The sequence below is a fragment of the Sinocyclocheilus grahami genome, unplaced genomic scaffold, assembly GCF_001515645.1.
Source record: "Sinocyclocheilus grahami isolate Dianchi unplaced genomic scaffold, SAMN03320097.WGS_v1.1 scaffold110.1, whole genome shotgun sequence".
In the NCBI taxonomy this organism is placed as follows: domain Eukaryota; kingdom Metazoa; phylum Chordata; class Actinopteri; order Cypriniformes; family Cyprinidae; genus Sinocyclocheilus; species Sinocyclocheilus grahami.
In genome coordinates this window covers 682,161-700,907 of record NW_015505289.1, presented here as the reverse complement: position 1 = coordinate 700,907, position 18,747 = coordinate 682,161, and the positions used below count along the sequence as shown (strand labels likewise).

The 18,747-nt window shown below is 37.3% G+C and overlaps 1 protein-coding gene and 1 long non-coding RNA gene across 2 annotated transcripts in view; both read left to right on the top strand.

Annotated features, from left to right (window-relative positions):
* Positions 1-18,747, top strand: part of LOC107588996 (cAMP-specific 3',5'-cyclic phosphodiesterase 4D-like) — a 218,686-nt gene that overhangs the window by 133,636 nt on the left and 66,303 nt on the right. The gene's annotated exons all lie outside the window — the stretch shown is intronic.
* LOC107588930 (uncharacterized) overlaps positions 8,857-18,747 on the top strand; it is an 11,163-nt gene continuing 1,272 nt past the window's right edge. The window contains exons 1-2 of the long non-coding RNA XR_001609631.1: positions 8,857-9,008; positions 14,166-14,170. This is a non-coding gene — a long non-coding RNA (uncharacterized lncRNA). The remainder of the gene's footprint in view (positions 9,009-14,165; positions 14,171-18,747) is intronic.

Genomic DNA, 18,747 nt, shown 5'->3' with positions numbered 1-18,747 from the left:
ATTATTAGTGACATAACAGGCATTGGCAGGTCAGATCTGTTTTTACACTGCAAAATATAATGCACAGGTATATTTTTGACCTGCCTTTTTACCCTTACTTTACTATAAACTATTAAGTGTTGATATTTTTGGCATCTTTTTGTGTTTTTTGGACACAAACCCCCATTAGCACCTGCTCAATAACCTGTGTGCCGTCTCTGAAATAACCGATGAATGGTAAATAGGTTACGGTTTGCCTCTTATTTCATTTCTCAGATCAATGCGGCTCAAACAGAATCAAATGCCACAGGATGGGGTTTACCTTAAGGTTACTGCTAAAATGAGACATATCGGACATTTTCAACCTCTCAGCATAAGCCGAGTTCCTGCGAGACAGATTATTGATCTTTAAACAAAGCCTTAGGCTGCCGTTTCAGAAAGAGGGAGGAATATTAGCCGGAGTAGATGCCATATTTAATTTGACCATAACAAAAATGCGGTCGTGATTCTGTTCAATATATCGTACTGTCGCGTCAGAAGTCAAATCCCATGTTCACGACTCGTTTTTTTTCTAGAAATTTGTGGAAAAATATTTTTTGTCTGACTTTTATTGGCCTCAGTTGACCCTTAATAAGAACAGAACATCATTGTAAAGTAAATGAAATGATCATAATTAATTTGATCTTTTATATTTCATCAGATGGGCATCATTATGAGCATTATATACTGTGTAAGTGTTATAGTATTGTGCATGTATATGTGCATATATAATTTTTTGTGAACATTGTACTATTATATAATAGTATGTCTTCAAAGGCCTTTTGTTTGTTTTGGTGTGAGTGCACTTAAGGAATAGATTGGGGGAAAAGATTTTTCTTCAGTTTCCCGAGAATTCATTATATGCTTATTTGCACTATTTTCAGCTTTATTAGTATTTTGTTATTGTAACAAAATGAGTCATTTCTTCAGTACTGTGGCCTAATTTTATCAGAGCCTGTTAACATTAATGATCGTATCCGTCAAGCCACCACTTGTTCCCATATTTCTCTGGCTGTCTGTTCTTTTTGCTAAAACAGTCCCTGTTTCTGTCTTTTTTGGGGATCGTTCTCATCGTCAGGGCCTGCAGGATTTCATGGATTTGTGTGTGTGGGAAAGAGGCGTTTTTGAAGAAAATGGCAGGCTGCGTTTTCCCATGAATCTGACCAAACCACAGCAGCCCCACCCACACCAAGTGGTGAAGATGTTCATAAATAAACACAAGTGGGATACCCATGAAGGAATGACTGTGTTTGGCATCTTCAATCTCATAGATCTAGAATAAGCAGAAGAAACATCAATGTTCCTTTACAGTAGGGCTTGAAAAATTGGCTCTGGAAGAGAAAATGCCAGGCAAAATCTCCTTAAAGGGGTCATATGACATTGCTAAAAAGAACATTATTTTGTGTAATGCAATGTTTACGCGGTTTAAGGTTAAAAAACACATTATTTTCCACATACTGTACATTATTGTTGCTCCTCTATGCCCCACCTTTCTGAAACGTGTCAATTTTTTCAAAGCTCATCGTTCTGAAAAGCGTGGTGTGCTCTGATTGGCCAGCTATCTAGTGCTTTGTGATTGGCCGAATTCCTCAAGCGTGTGACGGAAATGTTACGCCCCTTAGCAGGTTCAGGAAACTTTCCTCCGTAAAATGTGCTGCACACACTTGAATATTTGGGTTGAAGTGTTCTGGAACAGTGTTGTAAATAAAACGTAACCACTGATTTCTAGTTGTGTCCTCTTTTGGAAGAGCAAACAAAGTAGTTTAGCTTTCACAATGAAACACACAACGTCTCCACGACATGGCGGCGGCAACAATACTACACCAAGAATAAAAGTTACGCCGCCTTTCTTTGCGTATACATTTGGGCGGTGTTATGCAAATCTTCCCACACAGTGATGTAGATATGTGGGGGCGTGTTTGAACGAGGCGTTTTAGGAAAGCAATCCTGAAGTGAGATCTAAGTGAGATCAGAGCAATTGCTGTGGTTTTACTTAAATGTATTAATTCAAACAATTAGAATACTATAGACTGTTACCAATGAAATTTTACCAAGATCAACAAAATCCACCTTTATACATTGCAAACGTGGAACAGAAGCAGCACCTGACATGGCATTTATCTTTATTTACACACACACACACACACACACACACAATCGTTCTCATCGTCAGGGCCTGCAGGATTTCATGGATTTGTGTGTGTGGGAAAGAGGCGTTTTTGAAGAAAATGGCAGGCTGCGTTTTCCCATGAATCTGACCAAACCACAGCAGCCCCACCCACACCAAGTGGTGAAGATGTTCATAAATAAACACAAGTGGGATACCCATGAAGGAATGACTGTGTTTGGCATCTTCAATCTCATAGATCTAGAATAAGCAGAAGAAACATCAATGTTCCTTTACAGTAGGGCTTGAAAAATTGGCTCTGGAAGAGAAAATGCCAGGCAAAATCTCCTTAAAGGGGTCATATGGCATTGCTAAAAAGAACATTATTTTGTGTAATGCAATGTTTACGCGGTTTAAGGTTAAAAAACACATTATTTTCCACATACTGTACATTATTGTTGCTCCTCTATGCCCCACCTTTCTGAAACGTGTCAATTTTTTCAAAGCTCATCGTTCTGAAAAGCGTGGTGTGCTCTGATTGGCCAGCTATCTAGTGCTTTGTGATTGGCCGAATTCCTCAAGCGTGTGACGGAAATGTTACGCCCCTTAGCAGGTTCAGGAAACTTTCCTCCGTAAAATGTGCTGCACACACTTGAATATTTGGGTTGAAGTGTTCTGGAACAGTGTTGTAAATAAAACGTAACCACTGATTTCTAGTTGTGTCCTCTTTTGGAAGAGCAAACAAAGTAGTTTAGCTTTCACAATGAAACACACAACGTCTCCACGACATGGCGGCGGCAACAATACTACACCAAGAATAAAAGTTACGCCGCCTTTCTTTGCGTATACATTTGGGCGGTGTTATGCAAATCTTCCCACACAGTGATGTAGATATGTGGGGGCGTGTTTGAACGAGGCGTTTTAGGAAAGCAATCCTGAAGTGAGATCTAAGTGAGATCAGAGCAATTGCTGTGGTTTTACTTAAATGTATTAATTCAAACAATTAGAATACTATAGACTGTTACCAATGAAATTTTACCAAGATCAACAAAATCCACCTTTATACATTGCAAACGTGGAACAGAAGCAGCATCTGACATGGCATTTATCTTTATTTACACACACACACACACACACACACACAGACAGTCTGTTCAAAGGTGGCAGACATGTATTTACACAACAATTGCATAATGTAGTTAGTCATAAACATAAAGAAAACGAATTAGAAAATTAAAACCAGGAGCTCATTATAGGGTAGTGCCGCAATATTATGACAAAAATCGTTGTTGTCTTCTTATTGTAATAATGATTATGTAATAGAATGCATCTAAAACCATTTTTATATTTGGCGAAATTGCATATCATATTCTGGCTACACAGACAAAACAAAACAAAACATGTTTAAAAAATCTGATGCAACGTGAGCAGACCTACGGTAAATATAATGCCGCAAATGGACACTTTTCATTCATTTTCATATTTCACTTTAATCACGCTGTAATGGAATTAGTTTAATTGCATAGTCTTGAATTTGGGGGGCATTTTTGTTCATTTTGGTGGCATTTTTGCCCAAAGTGCCCATTAATTTCCTTTCTAGATGTTAGCTAGTTTCTGCATAGCTAGATATCCACCTAAGTGACATTAAGTATAATACGTTTCTGGTTAAAAAATAAAAATAAATAATAATACATACATACAAACAATGAAACTAAAGCAAATTGATATCGACCAAAGCTACCTACTTATTGAGAATGTTGTGCACATTTTGTATATTATTGATGAATAGTGACAAATCTTGCCTGAAAACACTCATTTAGCTGTTTTATGAGGCCACAACTACATTTAACATCATTCTTTGTGGCAGTATGAAATACTTCAGGTGTACAACAAATTTACATCTTTGGCTTTTAATTTATTGTATTAACAATACAAGCAGGTATTAATAAGTTTCCTGTCTTTGTCATAATTAAAAAAAAAAGAAAAAGAGAAGGATTATTTTTTTCTGATTGAGCTTAGTTTAAGTATTAAAAAACACACAGCCTGTGTTGAACCCCGTGCAAGAGTGCATCTTACATCTTTTTTCTCCATTAGTCTTATTGCGTTTATTACAGTAGTCATTTGCAGATATTTTCCTGTTAAGTGCACAGTGGGTTGTAAATTAGCAAGTAGATGCTTTTCCATTTCCTTTGCAGTAAATGATGCAGTTCTGAGATCAGCATGAATGATTGATAATGACAAAGTGCTTCTTCAGTGCCGGTGAAACTGTATGGGTTTTCTCCACTCCACCTGTTGTTCCACCTCTTTAATGGAACTGCATTGTGGGTTGCTGGTCAGAGCAGAGTCTTGCATATCCCATGAGTCTTGCTGTATGCTGAAATCATGAGCAGTGCTGTATTAAAATGGCCCTACATCACTCCTCACAGTGTGCTGCTTTAGCCTTAGCCTTCCCCTGGCCACAGGGACTTGGGCAAAATGTGACTAAATTGGACAAAAATGCCCCTTCACAAACAAATTAAATCTATTATGTCTGTTGCTAACAAAGTGAATATGAATAGACAGTGTCGATTGCGGCATTAAATTAAGATCTGTTCATGTTGCACCGTATTTCATTTTAGGCGTTTTACAGTGTTGCGTATTTTAACCAATCACACACATATCTGTTGAACTTAGGAATGCAATGGCCAATCAGAAGCGTTCAGATGAGTCATCGTTCAAACTCATCAGTTTTGTTGTTCGCTGACTGAATTCCGGACTCTTGCGAATTCTCTCATAATAAACAACAAAGCGCAGATGTACCTACAATGTAAGTAAGAGATTCATTTAACAATGTATACAGCGTCAGTAATTATAACAATAGTTGTTGTTTTTTTTGAGAGTGCTTAAACTCGCGATAGATCAATGTTAGTGATAATGTCACTTTCTATATATAATTTATTCGCTGTTTGAATAACCGTGGGAAGGAAACGTTATATAATTATCCATTTCTAACGTTTTTATTAAATTGTAATCACGTTAAATACAAATTCAGTCCCATTTTTTTTTAGCCTACATGACACCCATGTCTGACTCTTGCCTAAAAAGACGGATTTATGATGTTTAATACATTTGGCTGCTTTTAGCCTTACGCTGGAGTTGGTTCACCTTCAGCCTATGTGGTCATGTAATCCCAACATGATGGGGAGCACCTTTGTGCAGTTTTATGTGATATGTCTTCACCTCATACAGTATAAGTGGACATCATTGTAACATTTGGTAATAGTCACATATTTTTAATGTTGGTATAAGTGAATTGACACTTGCAACCAATTTTACTTCCATGAAGACATACAATTGCAAGATTTATCAAGAAATAAATTGAATAGAGCAAGAGCAAGGCCTTAATGTATGATAGAAAACATTAAAATAGAGCAAGACCTTAATGTATGTTTTTACTGTATATGCTACTGTTCAAAGTTTGGAGCTGATTGAGAATTTTGAATGCTTTAAAATAACTGTTTTCTATTTTAATATATGTTAAAATGTAATTTATTCCTGTGATGCTTTTATTTAACCTTTTTAAATTTTCAAAAATGTTTTTAATAGTTTTAGTTAAAGATAATAACTCTGCTTTAGCAACTTTATTATTTTTATTTAGCCAACTTTGTTATTATATACTAACTTTAATTCCATAATGTAACAGATTTCTGTATGGCAATATGAATCATGAACAATAAAATCAGATGTATTATGAACGTAAAGTTAATTTTGTTTTCATGTCAACTTCAAGTAAAGCGTGCAGGCTGTGTGGAAATTTATGAATGATGCCATTACAGCAGAAATCAGTTCTGTGATTTTTGTACATTTCTGTCCCGGGCCTGTAATCGTGAGGTGAAACCCTCTGACAGCCTTGACTTGAGATCAGCAAACTGCCAATTGCATGTTTCATGCGGAGCGAGTGAGATTTGCATAGATGCTCTCACTCAGAAAGGCCACCAAAGTGCAGAGCTTCCAGCATGACGGGCTCCTGAGCAGCAGCAGAGCGATTCTTGATGTGGAGGGTGGCGTTATTTGACATCTTAATTGCTGGAAGCTCTCTTCAAAGTTCACGGCTCCAAACTGCCAGTGCTAGGTGCCAGCAGAAGTGGGCTGTCTGTCAGCGTGGCACTGCACGCCGCATGTTAATGAGTCACAGTGAAATGATCGGAGTGCGTAAATGTCACCCGCTGAGCTGGCACGCAGACCTGCACTGTTGACGTCAAACGGTGCAGCACGTGCCCCTGTGGCGCTTTGAGTTCCCCACAGAGTAGACATGCGTGTCGTGGCCTGCGACTGCGTGCATGAGGTCGCAGGTTCGTGTTACTAGGGTACAGTTGCTTCTGTGACGGAGTGCAAAAAGAAGACGTGATCCGATGTCATGAAATTTGAGGACTTATTTTCCGTGTACAACAACTTACAATGTACTACAGCATGAATGCCATGCAAGGTGTTGATGTAGTATTGCATAGTGCTGATTGTTAAATTACATAATGATTTTAGAGCTGCTAAAATTTCAGACCATCTGAGATCCATATAATCTGTCCAAAAAACCTGACAGTAAAATAATTTACTTAGGTACTTGTTATATATGCACAGAGGCACAGATATCTGTGCTGTTTTTCTACATGCGTTATTAATATGAGAACATAAGAATAGCTAAGCAGCAGTCGTCTATGGGCTTTTCAATGACTGATATTTAATTTAATTTAATGCTTAATTTAAACAAGAAAATACAATATTATTTTATAATAAAATATATAATGTATATATTTATATTGAATGAAATATAAATGTATTTTTATTTATGCATAAATATGTTTAAAGTATTTTCTTTAATGATAGAAAATGAATAGTATTTACTCAAACACGCACACACAAATATATAATCATACTGTATATGAATAATGCGTGCGAAAATTGTTTCTACACCATTTTTTTTTTTGGTAATATACAACTGTATATTCCAAATACTGATTAATCAGTCTTTGAGTGCTAAATTAGTGTTTTGTGTCTTTGTTTTTGTCCTCTGAATTACTGGTGTGCTACTGTCTCTTTAAGACATCTCTCCAGCTGTGCTTCTCAAGGTGGTCGTTTCCTCACAGCGAGGGCCTTTGATGAGCTTTAATTAGAGCAGCGCTGTATATTATAGACACATTAGATGAAACAAATGACAGTCTGTAGCACGCAAGTCTCTGTCTGAGATGAAGTAAAGCCGTCTTTCAGCTCAGTCTCTTCCACTGAGACATAAATGAGTGTTCATACTGACAGTGTTACTATTAGACTGCAGTATCTAGTTTTTTCCACTACAATTGGAATACTGCATTAAGTCACTTCACATTTGTGCTGTTTTTACTAATATGTAGTTCGTACGGTTTCACTTTTATTTCTAGATTCTGTCTGTCTTGACTCCAGATGAATCATTTACTTCAGTCAGAGGAACACGCTTTATTCACAGACATGCCTAGCACCCTAATTCATCAAGAACTCTTGAGGAACGTCCCGTCCAGTTGGGCTTGCTTTCTGATTTCTCTTTTGACAGATGGCGTTGGACTTTGCTTGCAGTAATTCACAATGTATCTGTAATTGCTCCATATGTTGTGAGGCCGGGTAATAAAACCATTCATCTCTACAGATCATTCATTTCCTCCTGGTGCTGAAGGCCTTTCCTCCCACATTCCTCATTCCAGTTATGCCAAAAGCACTGTAAATACTACAGTATATATCAGGGTTTCCCAAATGGGGTTCATGAGTTGATGAAAACGTAAGAAGTAAATAAATCAAATAGTATTAAAATAAACAAATGGTGTTAGAAATAAAACTGAAATAGTGATCTTATCAAATCACAATATTTAGATAAAAGGGTTTAATTTAAATAAGTATATATAGAGTAAAATATTTTGTTGGAGAACATTTTACAAGAAAATATTTTTTTTATCTTTCTACTTCAAAATTTCACATTTGATTCAATGTGTTACTTGCTGTTTCTTTGTAATTTTTTGTGAAGTTTACTCTAGAAGTGTAATTTTCTTAAAGAAAATTGTTTCAAAGTAAATTTTATACCAATTTTGTGTGTGTGTGTGTAGTCTGTTGCGCTGTGTGTTTCAGAGTGAAGTGTGGCACTGTGTTCATTTACACATGTACAATTTATAATAGCATGTTTAGAGTGTCTCGTGCTGCTTGCTTCATCTCTGAAAGAGCTGTGAGTTTAATGTGCGTTTGGAAACTCATTATGCACTTGGTTCACTTTATTTACATTCACATTGGCATCATTTCCAACATTTGTGTAGACAGACGTTTACAGCGTTTGACCAATATTCCATCAAAATAAAAGCTACAGGTGTTTTCATGTTAAAAGCTAGAGCAGAGGTGCCCAAACTTGGTCCTGCTTTAACACACCTGCTGGGAAGGTTCTAGAATGCCTAGTAAGAGCTCGATTAGCTGGTTCAGGTGTGTCTAATTGGGGTTGGAGCTAAACTCTGCAGGACACCGGCTCTCCAGGACCGAGTTTGGGCACCCCTGAGCTAGAGAGTTTATACTTTTTAAATGTGAAGAATATCTAAATAAAATAATAAAATATGCGATCAAATATTTGTAGTGAATCTTAAAGTTAGTTGGTTCTTGTAAAAAATTAAGCCACGTGTGAACACTTATATTAGGGCACTTATATTAGGGCTTAATTATTTATGGAAAAATAACACAATTAAAATATTTTAACGCAGTTAACGCCCCCGCCCCAGACATATAGGTCATCTTACATATCATGCAGTTTACTTTTGACAAACATGATGCAGAACCATAACACTGCATGATGTAGCCTATAAAAATGCAATTATATGCTCTTAAAATGTCAGATATTGGTGCAAATGTTTGTCTCATTTTTATCATATGATAAGCAATATCAAACAAGCAGTGAGAGCAATATCACGCAAGTGCTGTTTTTGTCCCGAATAGCACGAGTGCAAATGTGATTTTAAACAACAGTTAAGTAAATAAGTTAATATTGTGTTTTATTTTTAGACAGGCTACAATATTGTCAGTTTTGCCAACGAAAATATTACCTATTAAAGCCACAGCAGAACACACAGCAGTGATTCATTTCTAAATAAATCCACGTTTTGAATGAATCGGGTGAACCAATGATTCAATGGCTCATTCATAGAGTGGTTTACTTAATTCCGGAATGAATCAGCAATTTGAGCAAATTAAATCAAATGAATGACTCATAAACTGCCTACTGGCAGTTTTAGTTTCTTATTTAGAGTATCATTTCATAAAAATAAAAATATATATATAAATAAATAAGTGAAAAATAAAGTGATAGCTCACCCAAAAAGAACAATTCAGCCGTCATTGACTCACTCTCATATCGTTTCAACCCTTTATAACTTACTTACGTTTAGGGAACATAAAATAAAATAATAAAGAATGTTGGTAACCAAGCTGATCTGGTTACCAGCGACTTTCATTGTATGAAGAAAAAATACTGAGATGTTTCTCAAATTATGTTCTCTTATGTTAGGTCGTTGTAGCCTAAACATTTGTGCAATAAATTGTGTTGAATCAAATAAAGTTTGTCTTTCTAAAGCTACTTTTTGTAATATCTACTTAATATTTTTCTAATTTAACATAATAATGGCTTTAAATGATCTTCTGGGGGTATTTTCACAGCCAAATTTAATTTGTGATTAATTAATTGCCACATCATGTAATTAATTAGATTTAAAAAATTTATCGACTGACAGCCTTTATACAGCCAATCAGAATCCATCCTGCTATAACGAGCTGTAGAATTTAAAGCGACAGACACGTGTGCGCTTAGAATGAACACTATATCGTTCGCTGGTGTGGACGCTGATATAGTTACCTTTATAGTTATCGTTCTTGGTGTGAACCGGCCTTAAGGGGTTCGACTGACAAAAAAAAAAAGTTTGGGAACCCCTGATATATAGATAATATGCATGGTCTCTCCATCCCTTTGTGTCACACAGGGTCTTGTATCGTCTTTGCAGAGGTTTTGGGGATCGCCTCAGATTATGTCTTACTGTCTGACATGCGTTAATGAGAAGTATGAAACCGAATGCTGTGAAAAGCATGTCAGCGGGAGTTGATGGCAGACATATAGCCTTTCCGACTGCTTTTCTAAGAGTCCTCCCACTCTTGCACAGTCAGTGCGATTCATTGAATAAAGAGCTCCGTCTGCAGAGACTCAGTAAAGTTTAAAGTAATTTACGCCGGGTGTCATTCAGATGTATGTACAGGCCGGTGGTCTATTCGTCATACACTTGAAACGCTATTGGGTTTGCTCAGCAGGGGTCGGGATGTGACCTTGCGCACCGCTGTAGCATATACCTGCCCCGGCTGCGCTTGACATTTCCCGTTTTAGCCACCCTGGCATCCCAGAACAGCCAGTGACAACCCCTCGCTGCACTAACACAGACGCAAACAAACACACACACTCTCTATTGGCCTTTCCAGCCTGTCCGACTTACATAACTCCTGACCACTGCTATTTTTAAAAGCATGCAAGATCAAGCATCTGATATTTTGTCAACCGGGAGATAAGTGAATATAAGCTACAGTATAAAACTTTTTATGTTTAACATTTTACAGCACGTTGTCATATAAACATTTGGTAAGTAAATCAATATGTATTCAGCAAGTGATTTGTTAGACTAAAAAGAAATAAAATAATTGATTCTTTAATTTGAGTTCATTTGACTTCAGTTTGAGTTTGATTCATTAAAAGAATTGATTCATTAGTTTGAATCAATTTGAATTTGATTAATTAAAAAACTGATTCCTTAATGTGAATCAATTTGAATTTGATACATTACAAATATTTGTTCATTTGAATCAATTTGAATTTGATTCATGAAAAGATTTGGCTCATAAGAGTCATTCATTTGTGAATCAATCTAAATCAGTTGTATTATATATTTTTTTTTAATGCAGCCAGCAATGGCCAATTTAATATTTTGGATTATATTGTATTTCTTTTATTTCATCACATTCAATTCAAGTTGCTAACTCACTAAATGAAATTAAATAGGTTATTTTGTCTTTCGTGCCTCTGGTGAGGTAGATTCAGGAAACAATGGCTCAGAAAGAAGAAGGTTGATATGTGTGAAAGTGTGAGATTATAAACCACAATTAGTTTTTTTTGTGTTCATGAAATGTCTTGATTTTGCAAGGTGTGTTCATAAATCAGTTTCCACAAAAATATGAAGCAGCACAACTGTTTTCAACATTGATGATAAAAATAAGAAACGTTTCTTGAGCAGCAAATCAGCATATTAGAATGATTTCTGATGGATCGTGTGACACTGAAGACTGGAGGAATGATGCTGAAAATTCAGCTTTGACTCACAGAAATAAATTACATTTTAAAATATATTCACATAGACAACAGTTATTTTAAATTCTAATAAAATATTAGGGATGCTCCGATCCGCCTTTTTCGCCTCCGATACCGATTCCGATTATGAGCACAAAGCACTTAGAATGTGCGCATCCGGTGTGCAGAATGATGCCTGACTGCGTGTTGCTTCAAGCGCATCATTCTGCACACCGGATGTGCACATTGTAAGCGCTTCGTGTTAAAAACTGCAACGCACAAAGGGAAGAGAAATTGATGCGTAGTGTATTATATCTGTGCAACAGTTAGCCTGACTGCGTGTTGCTTCAAGCGCATCATTCTGCACACTGGATGTGCACATTGTAAGCGCTTCGTGTTAAAAACTGCAACGCACAAAGGGAAGAGAAATTGATGCGTAGTGTATTATATCTGTGCAACAGTTATTGAGCCTTTCTTTTAACAGTTTTAAATTTCAGTTACTGTGCACGTTAAAAACTATTTATAGTCTTTTCTACGCCCGTGTTTTGTTCTCACAGACACCCGGTAGCAAGTAACAAAACAACATTAAACTCCGGCAAGAAGATAAAGTCCTTTTTGCAAAATCATAGACATGTATTTACAAATCAAGTATAATGGGAACACAGAATGATCTTGGAGAGAGCTTTACCGAGCTGTCTGCTGTAACCGAACGCGACCAGGGTTTAAAGGCTGAACGAATGACTGACAGCCACAGCGGAGAAAAAAGAGTTCGTGTGAACTTTAATGTAAGGACTTAAATATTCATATGTAGCTCACATTAAGCTATCGTATGGCTTCAGAATAACACAGAATGAATCATTCGCACAATCGGAAATAAAATTAAAAACCTCGGATTTGGATCGGCCCTCTCTGACCGATACCCGAGCCGAGAAAAATGGCACTATCGGAGCCGATACCCGATATGAATATCGGATCGGCGCATCCCTAAAAAATATTTCACATTATTGCTGTTTTTACTCTATTTTCGATCAAATGCATGCAGCTGTGGTGAGCATAAGAAAAAAAATTCTTACCAATCCCAGACATTTGATCGGTAGTGTAGACTGGCTGAAGTGCTGTATGAGAGCTGACATCCCTCCCTTAGAGAGTCAGAGAGGAAATGTGAGTAGTTTAGCTGATGGGTGTGTGTGCTGGTGTGTAGTTGTGTTATCAGTCCATGTTCCTGCAGGCAGAGGATGGGTGATAGGCAGAGGCCCTACTGAGGGCTGTAGATTGTAGACGCACTACAGCAGCAGATAGAGCCATGATGGCCTTCAGCAGGAAATATGTTCTTTTTTATCTTCAGTCCTTCCAGCCAAGGGGGACCATTCTCTAGGCCCTGAGGAAGGACAGGAGAGGTGGATAGTGTCTATTACAAGCTTTACCCGAGGTCATATGCGGTTCCTTAAAAATGCACATTTTAGCAATTCGTCAAGTATTTCCTGTGCACTTAGAAAAATATTTAGCCAAATTAGGCATGCACTGAAATAGAAATTGGACAAGTCTAATTTATTTCAGCAGATTGCTGAACTTACTCAAAAATCTTTTTAAAATGTATGTAATCTAATCTAATAATAATATATCATGTAATGTAACAATGTATGGATGTAAAGTTTCTTTTAATAAAAATAATAATAATAAATTATAAAATAATAGTAATATTTTATATACAACATTTTGCTGGGTAATAATAATAATAAGTTATATTATAAAGGTACAAAGGTTTTTTATGTAAATAATTTGCTCCATTAAAAATTTTTTTTGTAGTAGTTGTGTAGCTAACCACATTTTCTTAAAGCTAACTTGACTGTAGTTTAAGGGCTTTAAGCTACAGTTTTAAAGTTGCTTACCATAAGCAGGTATGAGCCCTGTGGCTCTGTTTCTGAAGATGAGTTTGTATGAGAGATGAAGGAAAGCTGCACTGCGTGTTGGTAAGATGCCGGCTGCGTGGTGCTGCAGAGAGGTTGGGGTCACTGCAGCTCTCCGGCCCTTCTGTGTGGTTTGTGTGTTCACATTGATCTGAAGGGACTGTGGCCATCAGGCTCTTGCTTGACTGCAGAAAACACAAAGTGACATTTACGTCCAGCACTGAGCTTCACAGAGGTTTCAATAAGTAAATACTGAGCCTCTGCTGCGTGTAAAGTAAGGCCACGCTGAGGTGAATGGAGCTTATGTAACAAACCTCAGCTGAAGTAAACGTTCATGAAAGAGATGTTGATGACTAAATCATCTTCTAAAAGCCAACAAACAGTGGTCTTATTTTTAGTGGGGCTTTCTGAGGTGAGCATCATCATTATTATTATTATTAGAGATGCAGAAAACCAAGAATGCTCATTTTCATCCATTCAAACTTTGCCTTTCTAGTAGCTTTCTAAACTTATTTGACTTTCATTTTAATTCTGCTTCTTTACATTCAAATTCGAATTGCAATTCTGTTTCACATTTGCTGCTTCAGTTTAGGGGTGGGCGATATGGCAAAAATATCATATCACAATTTTTTTTTCCAGGAAAATCATTTTTCACGATTTTATCACAATTCTTTGTCATGTTAGTTTTACTATTTTGCAGGTTTTCTGAGCGGTACAGCCTAAAGAATTTCCCTATTTTAAAAACAAAGCCTTCAAGGTAACAAAATATAAAATAAAAAAGAATGGGTGAAGATAAAAATCTTGATTATTTTATCTTTGTTATTAAAAAATAAGAACAAAGATACACATTACAAATACACATAATATACAAATAAAACCAACAGTGCTTTATTTTTCAGGTACAGTAGGTGTATTTAGCAGTAGCATTCAAGAAATTGAATGAACAAATATAAAAAAAAAACACTATACACTTCTAAAGAACTATACAGTTCTTCAGTCAAGAGCAGTTAGTGAGTTTTCTTTTAGAGTTTTGTTTTATTAACATTAAAGGGACAGTTCACCCAAAAATTAAAATTCTGTCATCATTTGCTCACTCTCAAGATGTTTTAAAGCAGTATGAGTTTCTTTCTTCTGTTGAACATAAAAGTTATTTTGAAGAATGTGGATAACCAAACAGTTACTGGTCTTTTGTGTTCAGCGCAAGAAAGAAATTAATACAGGTTTGGGACGACATGAGAGTGAGTAAATAATGACAGAATTTTCATTTTTGGGTGAACTATCCCTTTAATGACAATCGGCAGCATGTTTAGTACTATAGTCTGCTGTCGCTTTAAGACCTGCCCCCATCTAATATACAGCCATGCATCCGTTTACTTTCACTTTAGATATAACCAACTGTATTTAGATGTAACTCTTGTGTGTTTTTGACAGTATTAGCACAATCAGACATGAAAGATAACTTAGTCCAGTAATCAGGCGCTGTTTGACGGGCGCTTTAGTGTGTGCGCTCTTCAGGTGTACACGCTCAGAAAAAGCGCATGTCAGAACAGCATGCGAATGAAATGTTTACCCGGCAAGGCTTTAAAGTACATGCAAATAATGTACTTTTGTGATTGTGAATAAGTGCAGTGTCCTGTGAGTGGAACTCCACCGCTGAGTCAACATTTGATGTGAATGTATGTGGCGTTGTACAGTATATTGAGACGGAGACACCAGAACTACAGCTGATAGAATGTGCGCTGTAGCACGATACTATGATATTTCTTCAAAAGCAGATCGTGGAGAAATTTTAATCGTCGGCGATCAAAAATTGTGATATTGCACACCCCTACTTCAGTTCAAATTAAATTTAAATTTAGGAACTGAAATGGCATTTAAAAGGCATTGACTATTCAGTTATGAATGCTGCCACAATCGTATTACTATTACATCTAGACTCTATATCATTGTTATGCTGCATGCTACACCATTTGTTCTACTGACTCAAAAGAACTGAGTTTATTTTTAGCTTTTTTTGCATCTTTTATTGATAGGTACAATATAAAGAGAGCGCTGAGAATCATAACTACACATTGCTCACGTGTGCACTTGATAGTGTCCAGCTTTGCGGCTGATTCAGATGTGCATGTGTGTTCAAACACGACCTGAATGAACCAAATACGATGTCAGTCACACGTGGCATTTAAAGCATTCACTCAGCAACTATTTTGTAATTCCTAACATCTTCATCCTGTTGTGTGAAAATGATTGTTTTGATTTATGACCAGGCATTACGCTGTGTTAGGCCCTGCATAAAAGCAGATTTAGAGGTGAAATTTAACTATGTCACAGGAAATGATCTGTCAGTGGACTTTTTTCCCAACTACTCGAAGGGGAAAATCGAACAAGAAGAAGATTTGAAGGTACTTAGTAGGGCGACATGCATAATTTTTTAAGACGGGCAGCACTACAAAGTTGTCTGTTCACAATTTTCTCTTTGTCCTAAAATGCCTTTAGGATCATGAGTGTGCGCTAATGTTAACGACACAATCATTGAGTTTATGCTTCAACTTCAACTTCAATAAAAACAGACACAAATGAGCCAACTGTTGACATACAGTAAGCACGTTGTATGGAGTTTGAATGAAAATGTTGATAACAGCTCATATCATTTGATCTTGGTAGAAATTGATGAGAAATATTTAAGACTTCTGACTTTCTGACAAATCTGAGCACAGTTTAAGACTTGTCAAGAATTTAAATGTCAAACCTTTTTAGCGGAAAGAAGATATTTTTCTCTCTATTTGATCTCAAATTGCAATCTATAGGGGAAATTCTAGAGATATATAAGACATCTCCTTTATGATTTTTCTTTCACATGGGGTGTTCCTAATGCAAACGTGGTGTTTTGTTCTCATACCTTATACCCTAAGCAGCCCAGGCTATGTTTGACCATGCTTGTAGAACTACATTGTCTCACAGTATATCTTCTTAACTCTTTTTTTGTTGTCATATCATTGTCGTTGCTCCTGACCTTTGAGATATTATCATGAGCTTTAATTCCGCGCTGCAAAAACAGGTTCATCAAGCTGTCAGGCGTGTGCTATATTTAGCGAGCGCTGTGTGTTGTCGGCCGGTCAGAGTTTCCCTTGTGGGGCCCCTTGACGCTCACACACAGACAGCGAGTCACACAGTCTCTCCCAAACACACACACACTCTGTACAGCCCAGAGCCAGCGCTGCAGCAGAGCGAGAGAGAAGAGAGAGAAAAGACCCGGGAACGGCTGAGTGAGACGGAGGGAGAAAGAGAAACCCTCGGGTAAGGAAGACAAGTGATTGTCAAGAGGTTTAGCACGTGCTGCTTTCACTGCATTAATAGGATTCTTGCAGCACCTTGACCGCTGTCACCGCCTGCCAACTCTGCCTTCATGTGATGACTGCCAGGATCAGACGGGAACTCGGACAATCCTGAGGTGACACTCTGTGTGTTTTCTCTTCTCCAGCTAGCCTCGCTCCATCTCATCCCCTATGGCTACTCCACCCATTTCTTCAGCTGACACCACTGAATTAATCAGAGCTGTCCGCACTAAGAGGATCAGTAGCTTATGTGGTGCTTGACAGGAGCAGTGTGCTTAGTCTTTTTTGGGGAAAAATTTCCAGGACTTACTGAGGACTGAATCGGACCTGTCATTCATCTCTCCATGGCATCTGGGCTATCTGCACCAGAAAGGGACTGCATGCATCATTGGGTTTTGTTGGGGCACCACCGTGCATCTCCGACGTCCAAATGAGGCGTTTTCCTGAAACTGTTATTAATGCTGGGACTTCACGATGAGGATGTACCACAGTGAGTTTCAAATCCCACACAAAAGGCAGCGGAAGGACCCTCATTCTGCTCTGTGTTTGTTATTTTTGCTGTACTACTATGGAACAAGCCCTTAACCCTTGAGTTTTTCTTAACATGCCACTTTCTTGCCTTAAAATTTGATTTACGCACACTGTCTACATTCATAAATGGGTGAAGTGTCTTCTCTAGACTCTTTTGTGGAATAGCACGCTAAGAAGATGTACTCTGCATTGCTCCAAGCGGACTTCTTGTTTCGGAGATGCTTGGAGCTGGTTTCAGTTGAGGCCTGTAAGTAGGGTGTATAATGGCTATTCCGAGGCCGGCGTAAGAGTTATTTATTTGTGAGAGAGAGGAGCCAACACGAACCACACCTTCGTTTAAATGAAGACCGGCCGAAATTACACAGGAAGGGAGAAAAAAATGATGCACGTCAACAATTTCCCGTTCCGAAGGCATTCCTGGATATGGTGAGTAGTGAAAATGGATTGCAGAAGGAAACGGGACACAATAAATGGGTCTAGTGTGTTGTTGTGTTTCATGACACTAGGGTTGGTAGGTCATGTTTACACACCAAAACATCGAGGTCCCCACATATTGGTTTGTTGATTTGTCTTAATCTTAGGGTAAATTTCAGTGGGTGTCAGCGTAGTAAGAGCAAACCCATGCATGAAGAAAATAGGGAATCAAAAGTATTCTTGCCTGTAAAGGCCCATTCACACCAAGAATGATAACAGGGTTTTTGCAAGTCTTAAAAAGTCTTTATTTGTGTTTTCACAAATTAAGGCCTTTAAAGGTCTTAAACGGGATCAGAAAGTCTTAAATTCATAAAGTCATGGCATTAAATGTTGAATGCACTGCAAAAAATATCTTCCTCTGTATTTTTCAGCGGTTTTCCAATACAAATATCTACTGTATAACAACTATAACATTCTGTTTATTATAAGCGCGAGCTGCAGTTTTATCTGCCGCTTTAAATGCTCGAGCTCTTTAAAGTTGGATGGATTCGGATTGGCCGTCAATGTTTTTATCATTCATCAGCTGGGAAAAAAAACTTTATGAAAGTGATTGCAATGATATCATTCATCTGTATCATTATCGTTTGTTTCCCTCTGTATTTTTGTCTTGTTTTCCACTCCAAATGCCCAAAGATTCTTCAAAATACATTTATTTGAGAAGCAAAATGACAAAAGACAAGAAGTCTTGTTTTACTAGAAATTGATCAAAATGAAGGGTTTATGGTTACAATAGGAATAAGTATCTGCCAGTGGGCTCAAAAAAATCTACTTAATACAAAAACAGATATCTGTTAATGGGGTATTAAAATTAGTTTTCACTTTGAATGAAGTATTAAGTACAATTTGCATCTCAAGTAAATTTATCTTGATTTATGGATGGTTAGTTAGCCTTTAACCCTCTGGGGTCTGAGGGTGTTTTGGGCCCTGGAGAAGTTTTGACATGTCCTGACATTTGTGCTTTTTTCAGTTGCTAATAAACATTTTAATGACTAAGTTTAGTAGCACCATAATCAGCACAAACTG